The sequence below is a fragment of the Tyto alba genome, unplaced genomic scaffold (assembly GCF_018691265.1).
Source record: "Tyto alba isolate M040663 unplaced genomic scaffold, T.alba_DEE_v4.0 Super-Scaffold_21, whole genome shotgun sequence".
NCBI classification, from domain to species: domain Eukaryota; kingdom Metazoa; phylum Chordata; class Aves; order Strigiformes; family Tytonidae; genus Tyto; species Tyto alba.
In genome coordinates, this window is record NW_024881295.1 from 21436250 (window position 1) to 21458063 (window position 21814).

The window sequence follows — 21814 nt, forward strand, 5'->3', positions numbered from 1 at the left end:
ATATAGGGGAGGGTGGTGTAGGAACATGCAGGATTGGGGTATGGGGAGGGGATGGTGGGAGAGCTGAGGGCGGTTGTGCTGAGCTGGGGGGGCTGAGGGAGAGCTGGGGGGTATCACAGAAGTTCAGCGTTAACCGTCAGCAGCCCGTAGGGTCTACTGGGTCTTGTTCTTCATGAGCATCTGCATCACAACCAGGTCAGTTCCCCTTCCCCCAGAAAACTGCAGTTTAATTGCAACTGCTGAGCACTAAGCGCAGATCAGTCCAGATTTTGACCCACAGCAGGAAGAGCTGGAGGAGGGTATAAGAGCCAGGGAGTGCTGCGGAGCACTCCAAAGGTCTGCAGACTTATTGCAAATGCTTTTGGGACTGCCAGAAACTGGTCTGCCTTTTTTTTTTATTGCCCGTGGTCATCTTTCTGCACTTTCTGTCGATCACTGATGCCCGCTTCATCGGCAGGATGGAAAGCTGCCAGTATTGCCTCTATTGGGTTGGATACGGAAAGCAGGTGAGCATCTCCCTCTCACACGCAGCACCTCATGCCAGTCACTCCCTCCCTGCTGTCTCCTTCCCCCAAAGTGTGGGAAAAGCTGTAGCATACCAGGACAAGAGGTACATCTAGCTTCAGAGCCTGTCCCTATCGCTGGATGACACAAGTGTCAAAGGGAAATTATAAGCTCAAGGCAAGTATGTAGCGATACTTTCCCCAAATGCTCTCCCTGCCTCCAGCAATTTTTGGCTTGGGGATCTCCAGCATCAGGGTTGGTATTTATATACGTAATAACCCTCGACGAGTTCTTCTTTCAATAATTATTCCATCACTTTTTAAATCTGAAAAAACTTTTAACATCCACAACATCTTGTGGCAAGTATTCCCACATCTGAACTGAATGTTGCTTGAAGGAAGCTCCCCTTTTCCTTTGAACTTAGCACCTGCTAGCTTTATTTAATAAAAGTAATGCAGATATTCTAACAGTGCTTTCTTGATCACCCTGCACTTTTCTCTAATTTTTGCTCATTTTCCTCAGTGCTCCCAGAAAATTCAACTCTGAAAACAGGCTGCCTTTACAGGTGGCTGGGGAATTTGTTGAAAACTCATTTTGATTTGAAAGTTCTGTGTATGTGAGAAGGGTTCACTTTCTGCCTACTTCTGCCGAAAAAACCAAATCTCTGAAAGCCACTTGCTTTTTCCATCAAAGCCTCTGGGAGCCATCCCCATCTATAAGCTCACCTGGGAATAACTTTGGAGCCTGGAATCGCAGCTCCCACTTCCAGGGAGTCTCTGTTTCCCCCCACCCCGGGCAATCAGAGGAGGCTGAAGCGCTGCAGGGAGCGATTTGGGTGGCACTGAGCAAGGGGGGTGAAGGGAGGTGACATGCACATGTAATCAGGCTGTACTGCAGCCACTTTGGTGCACTTGCAGCAGTCCTTGGTGGGGGGCACAGGGAGAAGAGAGGGACAGGAGAGAGCCCTGGTGATCTGCTGTGGTGCAGGGACTGGCCAAGACAGCAGAGACACCCTGACATAGCTCAGAGGAGAGTCTGTGATTTGCCTGGGTTAAATCACTGGTTTTTCCCTGTGACTTGTGTCGAAGCTAAATCCAACCCTGCTAAATGTGCGACACCACTGTGGCCCAAAGCCCGCTGCTAACAAATATCCCTCTCCTTTGTAGCACCCAGAACAAGGTGCTGCACCTGTAACTTCTGCAAATGTGGAGCTGCAAACTCATCCGTGCACTTCTGAATTTCAAGCTGGTTCACAGAGATACAAGATAGATTTCGAAGGTAAAAGATCTCCGTGCTTACCTCTTGACATACTTATGGGAGAACTAGCTGGCACCCAGCTTCTTTTCCAAAATGTCGTTGGAAATGCTTTTCTATTTGTATGTGAGAGCAACGAGGGAACATTTCGTGGAGTATAAGCAGCCTCTCTTAGCACAGTAAGAAGGGGAAGGAGCAGGAAGTGAAACATAAAATAGAGAACATGGAAGCAGTTTTCACAGACTGATCAAAACCGGGAGTGGCTCCGGTTTGAACAGAGACATTTTAGAGTAGAGTCCCGGTTTCCTTGATGTTACACCATGCTGAGCTAAGGCTGCAAATATGAAAACCTTTTTTATATATTTACAGTTGTGAAATCAAGAGTCAAGGATGCAAGTATGATGAAAGGAAAGATAGTGACTAATTCATCATGGATAGGTTTTCCCTCTTGTGCATACGCAGCGTAGGTGGTTGTTGCATGCATTGTAACTGGACTTTCTATATGAATCCAGTTTACCATGGTGCACAGTGAGCATCACATGTTGGTGACTCTGATTTTCCATGCGTGTGAATGTGCCGTACAGCTAGGGCTTTTCCAAGCATAACCACCCCCCAGCCAAACTGCTGTGGCTGTTGCCTTGGGGGGGGGGAAGGAACAAGGAAGAAGAAAGGGCAGGGACACCACAGCTTAAGCTAATTATGAACTGTATTTGAGTTTCTATAGTACATATGCATTCTGTGTCGAGCTTAAAATGAAATCATGTGCAGTGATGGTTGTTCATGATATTTCATAGTTGAAGGAGGCTGTAAGCTGTGGAAGGCAGCCTTGGTGAAAATGTTAAAAAGCGTGTATGTTTTATGCCCAGAGGAGGTGGTGTGCATTGCCATATAGTAGCTTCCAAGCCAGTCTGAGAGAGCATGAGACAGGTAGGATGTCCCCTTGCCCTATCTGGGGCTGGAAAAAGAGCATGACTTCTCTGGTGGCCTTCTTTAACAGCTGGGAAAGGAGAGAAGTTTGTCCAAGATTTCTGCAGTTCGGGTGAGCTGTAAGCAGGCCAGTGAAGTAGCACTCAGATGGTGGCTGAGCAGCATCCCCGTAGCTCCTTCTGGGTTTTATCTTCTCATAGCTCCACTTCATGACTGTGCTCTTCGACGTGAGCGCGCAGAGTTTTTATCCTCACGTCTTCCCCAGCAATAAAACTGAGTCTGAGTCATCTGACACAACCCGGGCACGTCACTGTGTGGGGGCTGGTGAATCCGGCGTTCACCGGAGAGGCTGCCCGACTCTCGGGGTGCCTGCACGCAGGCTCTGGGCTTCCCCAGCCTCCGAGGCATCGTCCCTCGCTGACGTGCCAGGGCCTCGTCTGGTGCGGGCAGCGCCGGCTGCCAGGCTGGGGGGAGCAGCGGGAATTATCCTGAGCATCTCCAGCAAACGGCAAAACCATGAGAGCACCTGGGACGGGGAGCTCGATGCAAGGCACCGCGGTCGCACTGATGGAAAGCAGAAAAGACGTAGCAGGAGTAAGGCAGCATCTAGATCCCCAGAGAAGGACTCATAGTTCAGGGAGGCCTGTTTTTGTGATAGAGATCACACTACTGTAAGTGGAATGAAAGGTTTGCTGGGTATCATCCACGTTTTGACCGCTTCGATTGAGGCACAGCCAAAAAGATGCCCACAAACATTCCCAAAACTTTCCCAGGCAGAACTTCAAGTGGCTGTGAGTGTTCTCCCTGTGCTATCACCGTGAGGTCAGAGAGGAGAGGGTCACTTCTTTCAGCACCAGAAGAGGAGCTAGTGTTGCTTGGAAACCAAGTCAGCATCCCCCCTAAGTCTTGGCGGCTTTGGAAAGAGAATCTATATGAAGGGAAGAGAATGTGAAATTGGGTGGTGGTGCTAATGAACCCCTCAGTCAGCCGCTACAGCACAAAAGGTCTGCACAGATCCCTTCTTACTGACAGCAAAATGTCTGAAGTGGAAATGGCAGGGAGCAGAGGAGGGGCTGCGTGCAGGAGCTGCACTGGCAAGGCTATTCCCGTTGTGTTGCACAACGACATCTGGGTAGCATTGCCAGATGGCAAAAACCTCCTTTCTCACTCGTGGTGCACTTGTCTTCTCGTTCAAGAAATGGTCCAGAGACTGTGATAAAAATCTGCAGAAGTCCTAGCAATGCAAAGAGTGGCAGCAGGAAACAAGACAATGAAAGGTATGGGATGTTATACTTATTATTTTCCTGCCAGTGGGAAATAACGTCGGTTTATTTAGTTCTCCCGGGGTGACTCATTTATCTGCTGATGCAGGCTTCGTGCAGGTAGGCCGGGCGGTGGGTTTGACAGCGTTGACAGGCTGTCACGGCGGCAGTCATGCCGCAAGGGGAGCGCTCCGAGGAGAAATCCCAGCAGCCTGGAGAGAGCCAGGGCAATTTCCCACTTCCTGCTGATGAGAAGTTACATGGCTGGAGGCGCTCAGTGTAAAAACTCTACTGTTTTCAGGAGTGGAGTTTCTAGGGTGGTGTTTTATATTCTTCTATGAAGGCCGATACTGGTGACAATGTGAAACAGCAGGTCCAACTCAGGCACGCATGGCCATGTAGCCTGGGGAAAATATACTTTTGGTTTGCCATAGAGCCTGCTGGTGAGTTGGGGAGCTCGGGGAGTAAGGCTGACATCCTGATTTGTGGATGCTGTAGTCTGGAGCAGGAGGAAGAGTGGGACTGGAAGAGTGGAGACATCAGTTAGGGGAAATTTGGGCGGTGTTGCTGGAACAGGGGCGCGTAGAGTCTTGTAGCAATCAGGGGAAATGAGAGAAAAGGGAAGAAAGTGAATGTTCTGGTTGGAGCAAAAGGCAGATGTTGATAATCTGATGTGGTTTTGCTGTGCTTTTCCTTCTCTGATTCCTTTCCCAAAGAGCTGATAGTTTTAAGGATAGTTTTAATAATTTCTTAGGGTACCAACAGGCATTGTGTGAACTATTTGTGCCACTGCTTATTTTTTTTTTTTTTTTTTTTTGGTAGCTTACTGCCAAAGGAGGCCAATATGGCCTGGTGGTGGTAAGGAGAGGTAATGCAGGAATTGTGCTTAAAGAGCTGTTTGTACTTTCTTTAGACAAGACTGGGTCCCTACAATTATCAGGCATGTTTATAAGCATGTAGTCAAGCAAGGAAGGCAAAGGTAACACTTGCTGTGAAAGAACTGTGCGATGCATCTTGCTGCAGAGCCTCACTGTAACATACATTGACATTCTCTACTTGTAGCTTGCATTAGTAAGAGAGAAGAGCTTATATATAAAGAATATAAAGACGGAAGGTTTTCTGAGGCAGTCCCTAAAACATGACCATGAGACTGTCTCGTGGAAATCCCTTGAGTTTTTTAATCTTGGTCAAACTTGTTTTAAACAGGCAATCAGATGCTGTTCACATACATCATGTCTCCTTCAGACTGGGACCATTCAGTACTGTCTGAAATAGGATATGAGGTATATATCTGTTCACATCTAGTCACTACTTTGGGAAAAGTTATAGTGTGTAATGTCTTGCTTTAAGCAAATTTAAAATACATGTCTGAGTACAGGAATATTAGTTTTCAGCTTCCAAATGTTTCACTCCAAAATGTACAGCTAAAAGAGGGACAAGGATGGCTGTGCAGAAGAGCTGTGCAGGGGACACAGGGCTGTCCATTCACGCCAGAGCACTGTACATCTAAATAGCCAGCGTGCAGAAATGTTGGCTTATCCACTGTGCTTTTGGTTTGACCTACATGACAGCTGATGATCCGGAGGCTGAGCCCCCAGCGCTCCCTATTCACAGGACCGTTTCACCTTTAAAAGTCAGTCACGCTCTAGAATTTCAAATCAAAGCATGCACGTTAGGGGGACCATCAGCTCCTTCAGTACTGCTATAACGAGCTTTAGGTCTTGTGTGGTTTTGAAACATCAGGCAGCATGATTCTAAATAAAGCTGCTTTGATGACTCACTACGGTACCGTCAGGGCTTGTCTATAAAGATGAGTTAGTGCACAAGAAAGATAAGTGTGCACTTGATATGGAACAAGGATTTCACGTTCTCTTTTCCAGCTGGACGCCTATTCTGAATGCCCAGTGTCTTTTGACAGCTTTGATTTATGGTACTTAGGACTGCAGGTGTTCTCCGGGCAGAAGAAACGTGCTCCGCAGAAAGCAATAGTTCCTTTGTATTACAGACAAGCTCTTGGAGTAGTTTGGAGCAGAATGGGACGGGAGTGAGAGCAAGGAAAAGATTGTGAGTAAGTGAGAGAGGGCTCTGAAAAATGACAGGCCGTGATCGCACCCAGAGTGGGTGGTGGCTAGGTCCTTTGGGAGGGACCGGGGCGGTGTAACGAAAAGCACTGCAGCACGTTGGTCTGTGTTGCGTTAACTTTTTTTTCCAGCTAGTAGAAGCCAGCTGGGATGACAGCAAATAACAGGGAAATCGAGAACCTATTTCAGCAGACAATGAAGGGATTACAGCATCCGCAGGCTTCGGAGGACTCGGAGCACGACGCTTTGGCAGCGTCTCCGGTTGTTTGTATCCGCTTTACTTCATTCCCTGGGTGGCAGCGGAGCCGTTCAGATAATGGCTGGGCCCCCATCCCACCCTCCCGGCGTGTGGGTGGCTCCCCCCTTGGCAAAAGGCAAACCGCCTCCCTCTCCGTTCAGCCCCCTATCCCAGCCCTCGTGGGCTCAGGCACATTCCTCGGGAGCAGACCGCTCTGATTCTCTGATTTATGGTGGAAAAATAACCAAATCCAAAGATGGGAGGGGGAGGGTGACAAAAAGGTTGGGGCCCTGCGGAGTTAGACCTGGGGTTTATAGGAAATTTATGTTTTGATTAGGAAAACCCAGCAACGCAAAAGATTTTTATTACAAAGATGACTTTTATAAACCTGGCGTTTAGATTTAGGGGGCATACAAATCTTGTTTTGTAAGCCTGGCTTTACACAAGCCATTTTTAAAACTATCAGATTCTATGATGTTTTTTAGAAAAAAACCCAACAAACACAGGCATTATAAGCTCGAGTGGTACATACCCTCCCTGTTGGTAGAACATCATGATTTGGGGAAATGTTTTCTTTACTGTTTGGCTTCTCACAACTGCAATGTTCTCATTCAATATGGAGAAGGCCAGATTTTTATTTTTTCATGAAATCTGAGAGGTTGATTAACCACAGCCAGAGGAGTGAGTGGACTGTTTCCCCAGGATATGAGAGACCTACATTTAATCCTATACTTGAACTGAAGCTAAGACTCCCTGTTTTGGGTGCCTGCCCCTATCATTTCACAAATGGACCATGGGATAGGGTCACTTGAGCTCGAGTGAAGTAACCAGAGATGCCAGTCTGGGTCTGAAGTTTTCCAAGGAAAAAATAGCACCAAAACTGAATGTTCCTGAAAAAAAAAAAAAAAAAAAAAAAAAAAAAAAAAAAGTGGTTCCAGTTGGCATGAGTATTTTCCACAAATTCACCAAAAACCTTTAGTCAAAACTCTGGTGGAGAGGGCTCTTTGTTTTGTAGGTGTAATGTATAGTTTTGCACATTTCCTTGAGTCAGACTTGGCTGTGGCTGGACAGAGCATGAGAAATTAGTAGACAGATTTGATTTGAAGGCCAGTGGGGGGATGGATATAACTGGTTAAATTAATTTTACCCCGCTGATAAAGAGAGAAACTGACAATATTTGAGTATATATAAACAAGTGACTACTTCAGGTCTTCTCTGAGAACAGATATACTGAATTTGTCAAAAATGTGGTCTGCTTACTGGCCAGTGTTTTATCGGAAAAATTGAGGTCTGAGACCAAAACTTAAAGTGTTAATTCTATTGAGAATTAGAGTTCAGGGCTGCAAAGGGAGTGTGAGAGAGCACTGTTTGGCTTGTGATCTATTGTATTTATCCCTGTATGAGGTGTGAGTAGCAGCTATTTGATATATCAGAAACTCTGTTTCCTTGTTTTTTTTTTTTTTTTCTCTTCTCCCTCATCAAGACGATCTTGTATTTCTGAAATAGCTCCCGTTTTACTAGCAAAGTTTCTTTCAAAAATATCTGAAGCGCAGTGGGATTTTTTGCATTTGTGATGACACAGGGATTTCTCTTAGCTCCAGCTCAGAGTTCCCTGGTTTCTTCTGCTGGTTTTGCAGGGAGGAAGATCTAAGACACGTTCCTTAGGATGGAGGCCAGGGAAGGAAAAAGCATGACTGCGGACGAACATCTGACACACATTAGCTATCTTGGCCTTCCTGGTACTGATATGAACAGAAAAGAAGAAAACTCTTTTTGAAGGCCAGCTAAAGATCAAGCCACCCCTTCATCCATGCCATCAAATCCAGCCATCTAGTTCAGAGTTAGACCATAGTCTGTTGAGACCAGATCTAACACCACAAAAGGAAGAGGTTGTTTTTCTTTTTCCCCTGGCCACATACTCTCTTTCTCTGTTAAAGGATTTTTGCAACCGCAATGCTGAACGGAGAGGAGCTGTGGGCACTGCCATACCTGCCTCCTCTTGGCATGCAAGAAGCCACCACCAGCCAGCTGATTCCAGGTAGAAGGCTTTGTCCTGACAAGTGAGAGAGGGGAAGGCTTGGGTCAAAGAAAAAGGATCTTAGCTCAGATCCTTCGCCTCTTCTGATTTCAAATACCACTGCCTCTGGTTTGGTCAGGCACACAGATTTACTGGGGAGACCAAGGCAATGCTGCAATGTGTGCAGTGTGTGTGTTTCATTACTCACTGGGATACAGGTCAGGGGGTTACATCATTTTTTTTTTTTTTCCATCTTCCATAGTATTTTGGGTCTGGCTGGGACCTGGGCGGAGAAGGCAGCTGATCCATAAAGATAAGAAGTGCTTGTGTATGGGTGCATATACATGTATATGCTAAACCTCTGATATCTTTTTCTGTAGGCAGGAAGAGCACATGGAAAAGAGAAGCCCAGGGCAGGAGGTGGTAGATGAGTGGTTCCCATTCCACGGGATGAGTCCACCTCACGTGCCTGCTATCTGTGAGCCGAATTTCAGCTGGAGGATCTGTGGATCTCATGGGACAACATATGTAAAAGGTACAAGTGCATGAGCTGGATCTGCATCAAAATGCCTGTGGTGTTTCCAGAGTGCAGGGGAGAGCACAGCACAAGCTGTGCTTTCTACTGTGTGGTCCTGATCCTACCCCCTCAGACCTTTTGTAACCAGTGAAGCAACAAAAAGCTGCAGTGAAAGCCGCCATATCAGCCCCATCTGTTGATGTCTTAAAATAAACTCATGTGGAAACACCTGGCAAGGATGTGTTTGGAGCTACCTGGGGTAGGAAAGAGAAGAAGGTGCTTGTTGAGGAGTTGGCTGCTGAAGTGCTGATAGCAGATGTTTGTTACTTCAGTTTGTGCATTTTCTTACCTGTGGCTTTTTCTGGTCCCTAGGAAGCTACTTTGCCAAAGATGTAAGTTATTCTCATCAATACTGTCCATCCAGCACAGACCACCACTGTTGGAGACTTTGTTCAGGGAAAGCAAGTCTACCTTTGTCCTCCAGCCAGACTTGGGGTTTCAAACAGACTTTTGGACAGCTGTGTAGATAATTGAAAAAAATTTTTCCATCTTTGTCTTATTTGAGAAGCACCAGATTTTCCCAGCTTATATCTTGGAGTATACACGTTCAACCTGATAAAGACGGTATCAGAGGTAACAATATCTCATCTGAAAATAACAGGCAAAGGTTTGACTTTTTTGAACTCTATAGTGCATGTAAGAACTTCACATATCACGTTCAGCTATACTGCAGCTCTGTTTCAGTTACAGCAGTGAAACTACAAGTATGGTAACGTATGGAATGGTTGGGTCCTCTATGAGAGTTGTTTTCTTCCTAAACAGACTGGTGGCAGTTAAATCGTCATAAATAATATAGCCACGACAATGTGATGATGATTTGGATCAAGTGCAATGTAGATTTAAATGTGCATTGTGATTAATTTATAAAACTAATTGCTTCCATGTAAAATACGGTACATAACTAGATGTTGTTTAGGACATACTTGGGGCACTGAATTACAGCAAATGGGGAAAATGGAGTATAAAAAGCATGTTTGAGGGGTGACTCTTTGTAGTTGTTTTTCCATGGAGTGAAGATCATCAGCATCTTGTCAGTGTAAGAAAAGTAGACAATGGGCTCTGAGCTGTTTTTGTCCTGTGGTTTGGCTGCTTTGAGTGTTGTGGCAAGAAAAGGCTTTTAGATCATATCCTAAAGGACTGTTACATCATGTTCCCTAATTTCTCTGCTGGTCCCATTTGGTTATCTTGCAATAAGAGTCAGAAAGACTCCAATTCAGATGGGAAAAAAAATATTCCTGGATAACAAAGAAGCAAATGACTCATTGGTCTTCCTCAGTCTGCTTTGTCCATTGATCATGTGAAGCTGGAGTAGACAACACAGTGGACAGCTAGTGAAGGGACCCGTCTTCACATAACCCCTCTGAGAGAAGGGGTAGATGCCACAGGCTATACTTGCAGTCCAGTCATACCACAAATCAAAACAACAGTAATTTCCTGCTCTTCTAGAAAGAGCTAAGTTATTATTTTGAGCTGTCTGCACCCTTGTGGACTGCAGGCTGGGCTGGGATCTCACTTTAAGGGGATTACACAACCTCCCTCTCACAACTTGAAGGACGAGTGTGATATGTTCCTTGGATTCACACCAGGATATTGTAGTGGATTTCTAGTGGGTGTTGCCACGTAGGTGTGCAGCAGCCTGCTGTGCACCTGGCCTTCCCATGCTGAGGGCAGCTCCAGCACGTTCAGATGTTAAACTGGAGCTGGGGCGGGGGGGAGCAGCGCGGTGGTGTCATTGCAGGAAGCTGCTGTTCAACTTTTGCTCTTGGTGAGGGAAGAGCAAGCTCTTCTGGGCTTGCCTGAGGATCAGTCTTGCTCATGGACCAGCTGGAAGCAGCTCCCTCGAGCTCTGCCCTGGTGTGCCAGTCCTTACACTCAGCCATCCCCTGGGAGCAGCTCTGGCCCTTGCAGGTCTAGGAGCACTTCAGCAGGTCCGTAAAGGGCCCAAGGGTGCAGGACACCACGACTGCTTTGAGTCGTCTTCTCTTCACTGGGGACATTGCCTCCTACCTTTGCCCAGAGCTGAGTTTGGGGTCATAACATTGGAAATACCTGCCTGCTGGTGGCCCTGTCCCAGCTGGGCACTGGGAAACCCTGTGAGGAGGAGCCCTGCAGCCTCAGTTGGTGGGAAACCCTGGGGGTACAAATTGATGCTATAAACCAGCCCGGGGGTCCCATAACTGACACCGGGGATGTGGTTTGCTTTGTGCCCTGATCACATCTCTGCCAGCACTTCTCACCCTGTTCTCAAGTCTGCCCATCCCACTGGTGACACCCTGTCCCCGCTGGGTGACTCCCCCGTCCCAGAGCAGAGCTGCCCTGGGTTTAGGGCAAGAGAAGCGGGGATATTGTAGCTGCTGAAGTTAGATCCCCAGCACACCGCGACATGAAGAGCGAGGAAGCCCGCGGTGAGCTGAATAACGGTGCATGGCAACATCCCACCACGGCTGCAGAGCCAGTGTTTGCAGAAGTGAGCAAACACTGGTAAAGGGACTTTGTTCCCCTTCCCACCCTGCAGCCTGAAGTTGGTGGTGGCCGTTTTGAATTGCCCTGCTGCTGCCTGGCACTTCTCCGGGCAATTGAGAAGTGCCCCAGCAGTGTGTGCTCCCACTGGGATGGGTGAGGGATTGTTCTGCCATCTCAACTTTCAGCTCATGTCTGTAGGAAAACCCCTAAGTAAATTAGCCCCTGGACTGAATTGTTGTATTTGGTTTATTTCCGCCTTCTTCTCCTTCTGCGGGGAGTTGGGGGATTTGAATCAGAAACTGAAGGTTTTTCTTTAAGCAAACTAGTGAGCTCATCAGGAGCTTTGTGGACCTAGTGGATGTGGATCTTGTTAACCATGGCTAAGCACAGGGCTTTCGATGGAAGCAGGAGGCAAAGGATGCTTTGGGAGGGGTGATGTTTACTAGATAATGATTCCAGTTGTTGATAAGATCGTTCTTTTAACTCTCTCCCTCCAATAATCTGCATACCAAATCCAAGTCTGTCTGTGCTCCCCTGAACCGCCTGTGCTGCTGGCTGGTGTTGGGGTTTGCTGGGGTGCAGGTGCTTTTCATTGCAGGTTTATCAAATCGCATAGTCCTACTCCTGAAGTGTCCCTGCCTGTCTGGATAGCGCACATTTCACTTCTGCATGACAATCTGAGGACCCCATTTTACTGAACCGCTAGTTTCCATTTCAGGGCTGGAGGTGCGTGTGTGGGGGTGTCTGAGATGGACTCTTGCCATCACTGGGTACAAATATTTTCTCCACGATGCAGAATACCCCTAAAGGTTTCAGATGAACATTTCCTGTGACTGACCGCACGCATACACGGGAGTCTGCTGCTATACTTTTTATGGAAGCCACATTTCAGATTCCCAGTTTAACAAAAACACCTTGCATTGACAGGCCTGTAACAGAGCAAACACTGTTAGTTAAATCACGTACAGGCAAACAGCTCGTTTCCTTCCTGTTCTGGCGTTAAATCTTGTAACTCAAAATCCAGCCATCTCATTTCATGGTTTTTCTGAAGGTGAGGACGGACATCACTATACTTTAAATTCACAAAATTATATTGTTGAGAGAATTTTGTATTTCTGAATGCTCGAAGACTTCTTTGCTAACAAAGTGCTAGAGAACTAAATGTAATATCTTGCTGTTCACTGTGCATCTTCCTTGCTCTCTGGCAAGCTTTCATATGAGGGGTACCACACCATCCGAGCACGTTGTCCCTTGATGTGGTCGGGTCCCAGGGGCAAAGCACCCCAGAGCACTATTACAAATTTATTCTTATATTTTGATTCAGCCATTGTGCGATAAAGGGAAACTGTGACTTGTGTCCATTGAGGTACAGGAGGAAACGAACGAGAAGGACTTTGGCCAGTACTGGGGAAAACCAACTGGCCATAGATGGCACAGCTGGCTGCAGTGTATTTACTGGAGGAGGATTTGGTGTCTGCCAAGTAGATAAGCTATTGTCTAGTCAGCCAGAAAGCCCGATGTGGCTTAAACTGATTCCTTATTTACCCACTCCACAAATAAACTCACTGTGTCTCCATACATAGGGAGACGAGTGTAGTAAATATATCTGTTTTCACTGCATGGAATTTATAACTCTCCTGGGAAATAATGGCTTTTGGCTCCTGCAGATCTAGATAAGGTTCATAGAAAATGCTCCAGTTTCGCATTGGTGATGGTAGGGTGTTCTGGCAGTAGGAAGCAATGGCTAGCTAGTATGGAATTGGAAGGTGGTTGCAGGACGGCTGTTGGCAATCATTTTGTTCTCTCACACGTCAGTGTCTGCTCTCCCTGCTTGCACCGAGCTTTCCCTTTTCTGTATTAACTCTTGGGATCAGGCTGTCCAAGCGGTTTCTTTCTTGCACAAAACTTTGCCCACTGAGGTTTCTAACACAGTCACAGAACAAATAGTAGCTGTAATATATTTTTCCTTAGAAATCAGCTTATTACGGTGGGGTAGGAGGATTTTCTCCGTAAGCGAAAATAGTTTGAAGGAAGAGTTTGCTGTTGAGAAGCATGTTAAGAGCTGGCTACTACAATTAATGTGGAGGATCGGATGGCAGCTTTTTCTCTGAAAAAGGATCAGATCTCTGTGGGGGTAACTCAGAGATGTCATATGGAAAGGTGGGACAGGAGTATTTAAGCAAGAAAGAAACCAAGAGTTCATTTGGGTTTCAAGTTATAAGCCCGAGGAGAATCTGAGCGTGAGGGCAAGGCGAGGGCTGCAGCTCTGGTCAGGTACTCGTCCAGAAAGCCAAACCATACTAAGGCAGACAATATTCCTCGGGGTAACTCACGTCAGGAAATGCAGCCAAGATTTTTCTCCTAATCAGTGACTCACAGAATGAACTTCTTGACCCTGCTCTTCCCTCAGCCCTACAAGGTCGTGTTACCCTGTGCAGAGCAGCGCGCCTTCCGTAGGTGGGATGCCAGTCTGCCCGTCTGCAGGCATCTGATGGCTTGGAATTGAAGGAAAAATCACTTCGCAGCTGAGTATTAAGCACTGGTTCTGGTTTTAAAACTGTTTCTGGGACAGTAGAAAGCTTGATTATAGTTGCATCCCTTCGTTCGTTGTCATTTATGCCCCGTCTTTGGCCTCAGAACAGCAGAAGTCAGTGCCTACCCAGAGCTGTGGGGACCCACAGCCTTCCAGTCAGGTCACCCACCCAGCAGCTCAGATTGCCCCTGTCACCTCAAATACTGCTGGAGGTGTCTTAAGCTACAAACCCCAATGCTCTCAGCCTCCTCTTGGCCATGGGAAGAAGCTTCCCAGGCCCACAGACCATCACAAGCCCTTCTAAATCAAAAGAGCTCTGACTGTTGTAAGCTGGTACACCAACCTCCAATGTAGACAACTGCCAGATCATTTAGGACTTTCAAATCCACTGTCCACTCACAACATCACAGCTAGAAAATCTATTGATGTGATGACTGGGAAAGATCTCTGTCGATGCCTAAACACCAGCTCCCAAGTCTACTCAGTCCCAGCAACAGAAATGCAGCACATTCAAAAAATCCTCAGGTGAGAAAAAGGTGACTCAGGAACGGCCAGTTGGCACCCAAAAGTAAAGGCTGCCTACATGCCATGGCTTATTAATTAGGCATAAAACGGTAGAAGGCCTGATTTTGAGCATTAAACACATGTTTCTTTTAGGGAAAAATCTCTGGGAGAGCGGTTGCTAACATGTCCTGACCATAGGCCACCTGCAGAGCCAGAGCTGGGATTGTACCATGAGTCTCGTATCGTAGTGTCACTTCTCTAGCATCAAGTATAACTTGGGAGTTCAAAAAATACCTTTAAACAATTAAAATTCACTTTTAAATCCTTTTGGGGGAAAAAAAAAAAAAAAAAAAGCTACTTAAGGAATCAGAAAGCAAGGCAGAAAGCAGAAGAAAACCATGGGTCTTCCCATGGATTTCAGAATTCACTTTTCACTCTTCAAATTATCTTAATTTCTTTTCGTAAAACACATCTCAACCCCAAAGCCACCGAATCAACAATGCTCCAGTCATCTGCTATAATTAGGTGACAGCCAGAGCAAGGTTAAGGTAAATTAATATTATTCCTTTATAATTTCATTGCCATTCGTTATCAAATACTCTGTTGCTTAGAACAGAATTACAGCTCCAGTCCATCCTTTTCTTTTGGAGGGAGTTACTGTTCAGGGTGAAATTAAGTTCGACCAGTTAAGTTTCATACTCTACATTAAAACACAGTGCAAATCCATGAATATTATACTGGGAAGAGCAACACTAAAGCCCTTCAATCCTCTGCCCTCTCAAAATTGCCAGCAGGTTAGAAAACCGACTCGAATGTTGGGTTTGTCGCAGAAAACTGACTCAGGTGAAATTGCTAAAGGTCAAAGCCTTTGTCAGGATGCCACTTTCATGAACAGTACCAATTAGATGTTCTACCTTTTCTATCTTTTGTGCATTACTCAAGTTCTCATTTGCCAGTATTAAAATGTAGGTGTTGAGAGGGACATCACTGATACCACCCGTGTGGAAGGTCCTTTGAAGATAAAGGTTGGATCTGCAAAATTTAAATTTACAGCAGCAAATTTTAGATTCTCAACAACTTCCCCTAGTTTTCAGGAAATCAGAAATCAAGTTTTTCAAGGCCTAAATGGAACAGAAAAAAAAAAAAAAAAAAGTTTTCTTGAATCAGACAGAAGCATTTATTTGTATTGTGCCTTGACACTTAGTATTTACATCTAGTGTCCTTCAAAGGTTCTTGGAGACAGCAGTTACCTGAATGTGAGCTGGACTCAGGACTGAGGTGCATCAAGCCCATTTATTAATACATCACTGTGACTGTTTTATACAGATTTGCTTCGTCATCAGATGACTGTTTCTTGAGTGGACATATTGTAACATGAGGACAAAATACCACCAATTTCTCGGGAGGTTCAGGAACTATAAAGACAAGTACCTAATATAAGTTAAACAAGACAATCTAAACGTCAATATTTAGACTCTGAAAGATTAATCTCATTCAAATACAACATATTCCTTCAAAACGTTAAATATACAAAAGCAATATAGTTCTTTGAAGTGCACCCCTCAGTCTCTACTGTTGTTCAGACCGGTTAATTGTTCAGAAGTCCTTGAATAGTCCCTAGAGCAGAGGCTGGGATTCAGTTGACCACTGCAGAGGAAGGAGTACAGGGTCTATATAGATCTGAAATCCCTTTAATATACCTGGCATCTAATCATGCTTAGTTTTCTTTGGTGCATACATTTAATTTTCTTTCTTCTCCCAATGGTTGCAGTAAGCCTCTCTGTTCTCAGTGTGAATTTCCTCTGTACCTTGTTTCTTTCTTGTATAGGTTTCAAGTGTGTCTTCTCCACACATCTTTTACTACAGCATGGTTATTATGAGCAGGAAAGGGAAGGATATCTAAACACACACTACATTTTTTTTTTCAGATGGTATTTGAACATATTGCAAAAAGAGAGCATTTTATTAAATTAACTATGAATTAACTCTAAACAAATTTTATTTGAATAAATTCTGAAACTACTTTAGTTTTATAGTAGCATATATATGCATGTGAAATTATTTAACCCTGACAGGACAAAATAATTTTTAGCTGAAGAAATAAAAAATTTTATATTTCCCGCCCCTCCCCCCCCCCCATTCTTGTAACCAAGCATTTAACAACACACAGATCTTTATAAATTACATAGACAAATATCTGACCTTAAATAGCAGCAATTCCACCTGTCAATAAAATTGTTTCTATTCCCCCACATTGGGCCTAGAGTTCACAACACACAGGCTGGGCAAGCAGATGACAGCACGCAGAAACGCTCCCATTTATTGAGACGGGGGATTGCCATCTGGTTTTCTGCTCCCGCTACAAACTGAGTCCTAATAATAGCGGAGGGGGTGTGTGTGCTCAAAACACAGAAACAACACAATGTCCTTTCTCCAGCTGAGCAGGTCTTTTAATCATTTAAAAAAAAAAAAAAAAAAAAAAAAAGTGCTCAATTCCTTTTAGGAGAATGTATGTTCTTTGCCTAATTAATTGCTCTTATTTTGCAAAGCTGAGTGAGAACAAGTCCTACGGCTTAGGTCATGCTCAGCTGGATCTTATTTGCTAATGCTCCTGGCAAACAAATTAGCAAGTTCCCCCTTACTGAACTGATTAACTCGGATTCCCAGTTCACTATACATTTATTGAGTTAATGGCTATGTTTGCTTTGGGTTTCTTAATGTGGGCAAGACTCCCAAAAGTGATACTGCTGATCTGAATTCTTCTGTGTGCTACTGAAATGATGCTCTGGCCACTTCACTTACCATTTGTTTCAGCTGTGTAGCAACAGTGCCAGTGGTCCATCAGATAGTTGGTATCTTCGAAGGGTATTGAAAACTCAGTAGTTCGTGCTTGGTGGTCATGCCAGACACACTTCACTACCTGCTGGTGTTCTAATCGCAATGTCCTTTAAAAATAGACAAGAGCTTATGTTGGTCTTTCAGAAAGTCTAACCTGTAGTGCACCTAGTGTATCTTCCAGGGGCGCGTTTTGCATTTTAGCATCTCAGCACGGTGCCGCTCCTTTTCTGCCAGCTCCTCTCTGAACTCTAAAATCAGACACTTTCTTACCTCCCTCCCTCCCTCCCTCCATTGCACTCGCCATGGTTTTCACTTCTCTATTTCCTGACCATTAAAAATATTAATTTTACTAGATTGGTTCTAAAATGGTGTATCCGACGGTAGGCACTCTTCTTCCTGAACAGCTTTAAACAAACTTGTATATGGATATGCACACATATGGTGTGAACATGAGTACCAATTAACACAAAATTTTCTTTTATCCAAATGAAACCTGAGCATTTTTGATTTTCATTAGTGAAAAATGGATTTACTGATATAATGTAAGGATTTTACTTTTCTGTGTGAATGAACCTGAGAGTACAGGAGAACTTAGGATAAATCTTGAGATAAGGGGATAAGCCAAAACACAGGTGGTAATTTATTTCCTTTAAAACCTAGAAGGGATGAATGAATATCCTAACAGGAGTAAGGGGACTGTGACATTTGCTTAGCCTGGTTTTGGAAATGGAAGGTTTCTGCTTACAGCTTGGGATAACCAAAGGTGTATTTTCCACCCAAGGTCCTCCCTTTGCTCCTTCATCTCTCCCAGAGAATAGTAAGAGAAGAAATTTGCGTTTGTAACTGTGGCCCAGCTCTCACAACGCAGCCGCATCAGCTGATTTTTCTTGGGCAGAGGCTGAGCCCGGCCGATTGCTCTCTTTCACAGCCAAGCAGGAGCTGCTTTTGCCACCACCCCTATCCATAGCAGCCTGGTGTGGTAGCAACAGGTTTCTGGAGAGAACTCGGCAGCGCCAGCAAGGCTGCCCACCCACGAGGGTGCGAAGCCACGTGGCAGATGGACCTTGGCTCTCAGGCCTGCCAGGGATGGCGAGTGCAACGGCCACATTGAGGGAGGTCTCCGGGCCAGACTTCATCCTGAAAAATAAACAGAAAAAGGCTGAGCCACTATCAAACGGCCCTCTGTCTTGCTTTAGGCGTGTTTAAAAGGAAACCCTCTATCTGCAAGAGTCAGTTCTACGTTAGCCCCTGCCCTGCTCCCCATCCTAGGAAAAGCACCCCAAGCTCTTTCTGCTGGACCACAGTGCTGTTCTCACTGCCTGTGGGGAAGCAGCCTCCAGCTCAGGAGTTATTTTAATGAAATAGCTGAGAAGGGCTGGTTGTTCCAATACGTTGTTGTATGATCCGTACCCCTGATACAGGTATCAGCAAACAGAAACACCCCCCCCACACACAGAGTCCTTCCTTCTGTGCAAGTCTTCCTGCTGCCTCCCTAGCCTCCCCACAGCCATGGGTTTGCATCCTGGAAGCAGGAAAAAAGAATACACCAAGGGGTTGTCCTGTTGCAGCGTGTCTCACAGAAAAAAAAAAAGAAGAATAAGACAAACCAGACAACAATAATTGCAAAATAGCTCTGCTCTGAAATCAGGCAAACTGCCAGAGAACTCTTATGCAAAAAAAAAAAAAAAAAAAGAAAAAAAAAATGCTGGAGATTCAGCTCTCCCACATAAACAGCTTCCTTTCAAAGTCAGAGTCCAGTGAATACAGGGGCACACATGCATATACATGCTGCTCTTCCTCAGCAGGCTTCAGAAATCAACTGGTCACCACCCATTCAGCGTTAGCATCGTCATTCTCACAGTCTCTGGCAGCACCACCAGATAATGCAAGCTTGAAATTTGGCACTGTGGGAGATCTGTTTCGTTGGGGTCATAAATTCATCTTCCCAGGTTCTGTCCTGCCAGGCAGGAGGAAAGGAAATGTTATCAGAAGGGCACAGAGTGCCTCTGGCCGGCAGGACTTTGGCTCCACCAAACATCTCCACACTCTCAGAACAGAAAACTCAATGTTCTCTATTCTTATGGCTTGGAATGAGCAAATATTTCATCACAGGCAAGCTGTACATTCCTAAACTGATCTGCCTTGTGCAACATCACTATACATTTAGGCAGTTCACTCTATCACTTTATAACATTTTGTATCTGCTTCTGTTAAGGCACTGAAGTAGCTAGTACGTTCTGTTGAGTTGTTTTATTTTTAAACAAATTGTTTCGGTGTCTGGCTGTCAACAGCTGCACTCTTCATTTTACTCATTTTATATACACTTATTTTCTGCAGCGTGTCCTGATACTGCAGCTCAGCTTCAAACTTGAGCCCACGGAAATCCTTAGCCAGGCTGTCGACTAGGCTTGCAGGTCATCTGCAGTTTCAGGTTTTCCCCCAGACTCATGGAATTTGTTCTTGAATAACAGATAATACAATTTAAACCCTCACAAAAGCATGGCAACTGTTAGGGGATCTTCTACGGGGTTTTTTCATTGTGCCCAAGAGCTCGCCAGCCTCAGCTAGAGGTGGGCTGGTACACGCGGGTGAGATGTTTTAACTCCTTGGAGTTAGCTGGTATCACCCACTCCATCGTTCCCCCAGCAGCGGTGCCCGCCAGCTCTGGCTGGTGCTCCAGATAACCCTGTTAACATCTAACCTCAGCCAGTGTTAGGCTTGGTATTATCAGTAGCTCAAAGCAGAGAATATAAACAATGAGATGGATTGGGGTTAAAAATCACCAGACAGCGACTGAAGCGCAGGGTTTGGTATTTGATCGCTTCGGTTCTTGACAGAGTGTGAAAACGCAAAGAAGTTTATTGTAGATTCCATCCCACTGGGAGTAAAATAAGACCAAAGAAAACACAGAATAAAAGTATGGCACTTTAAGAAATGGTATTCTTCTAAGTTTATTTTTATAATTCCAAATTAAATGCATTTTCTATTAAATGTTTCAATTATTTTTAAAAATAACAGTGTCGGGATCCAATGAACAAACTGTTGTCTAATATATCTCTGGGGCAATATCTATTGAAAACAGTCTACTGCAAAGTTAGTTCATAGCTGCTGTTAATGTGCACAGATAGTGTCCCGGTTTCTTTCTTTCTGTGGTTCATCAGCACATTTTCTTAAGTTCTCTCAAGCTGCTGTGTGTGACAGCGTTACTGCTGACAATAACAGTAGTTGTTCATAAGCAGCCAGCGCTATTACAGCACTCTGAGCAGTAGGGTGTAAGAAAACCATCAGTAATATATACGGTATTTAATGATTTTCAGTCCCAAGCAGGACACGGGCACCTCAATTTTAAGATTTAGGTTTGGTAAAGTATGGTTTTGAGACTGGAAAACAACAAAGGCATATGGTGTCATATGTAGGTGGGATTCCACCTTTCTTCGTGCCCACATGGGTGACAAAGTGTGCCCGGTCCCCGAGGGGTGCTGTGTCAGGAAGGCTGCGACAGTGCACATCGCCGGGGCGGTGAGGGTTAAGCCGTGCAGAGCGCCACTCGGAACAAAGGCTGGATTCATGTGTTTTCTTCCTTGAAGGGAGTGAGAGAAAGACACGTAAGTAAAATATAGCAAAAGCTGTTGTGAAACAAGCCCGTTGCTGTTCTCTGAAAAAAAAAACCCCAAGTATGTGAGGATTCATTTTCAGAGGCGCGCTGAAGCAGCAGGGGAGCCGGAGGGTGGCCACAGCCACTCTTCCTCTGGGGGCTGTCGCTGCCCCGCCAACGCCAAGGACTAAAATCGGCCGGCTTCTTAGAAGAGGACATGGTGCTGAGCGTGTGCCACAAAAAATGTCTGCTGGACAAAACCACAAGCTATTTCCCACTCCAAAGCAAAATCTTTAATAGTAGCTGTTCTGGCAGTAATTGGAAAAGTTATTCTGATTCTCTCTTTTTTTTTTTTTTTTTTTTTTTTTTTTTCTGGGAAAAAATATCCCTGGTTACAACTTATGCTTTTGAAGAGCAGTTTGAAAACCAGCCCAGCTGATCTAGAAAAACTCAAAATCCATTGGAATAAAACTTCTTCATTGATTGCTCAGCTGGAGTCAGAATAACACGGTCTATTACTGAGTGCTGATTAGTGAAAAATCAAATTAACTAAACTGTTCTTTTTATCGCACTCGGAGATGTTATTGGCAACTTCTATTCCAAAGGCCTCTCCCTCCGTAATGATACTAAGTGAAGCACTCAGTCATGTTAAGGCTGACATGGGGAACATTATAAACTGGTGTGAGTAGATAAGAAGCACAGTGAGATGATATATCTGTATTTGCTGTGTGAATTAAACTGACTAACTCTTAGACGGCTTTGCCTACATGCAGAAACAGATCCACTGTCATCTGAAGTCTTATATAGTCATAGAATCATAGAATTGTTAAGGTTGGAAAAGACGTTTAAGATCACAGAGTCCAACCATTAACCTCACACTGCCAAGCCCACCCCTAACCCATGTCCCTCAGCACCACATCCACACGTCTTTTAAATCCCTCCAGGGATGGCGACTCAACCACTTCCCTGGGCAGCCTGTCCCAGTGCTTGACAACCCCTGTGCTGAAGAATTTTTTCCTAA

The 21814-nt window shown here is 45.1% G+C and overlaps 1 protein-coding gene across 1 annotated transcript in view; it reads left to right on the forward strand.

Moving 5' to 3' along the window:
• LOC116962343 (protein mono-ADP-ribosyltransferase PARP12-like) overlaps positions 1–9845 on the forward strand; it is a 29025-nt gene extending 19180 nt beyond the window's left edge. Inside the window, exons 15-20 of the mRNA XM_032995757.2 lie at positions 458–506; positions 1671–1782; positions 3882–3962; positions 7904–8304; positions 8664–8818; positions 9173–9845. The gene's annotated coding sequence lies outside the window, so the exon portion shown is untranslated. The remainder of the gene's footprint in view (positions 1–457; positions 507–1670; positions 1783–3881; positions 3963–7903; positions 8305–8663; positions 8819–9172) is intronic.
• The last annotated feature ends 11969 nt before the right edge of the window (positions 9846–21814 follow it).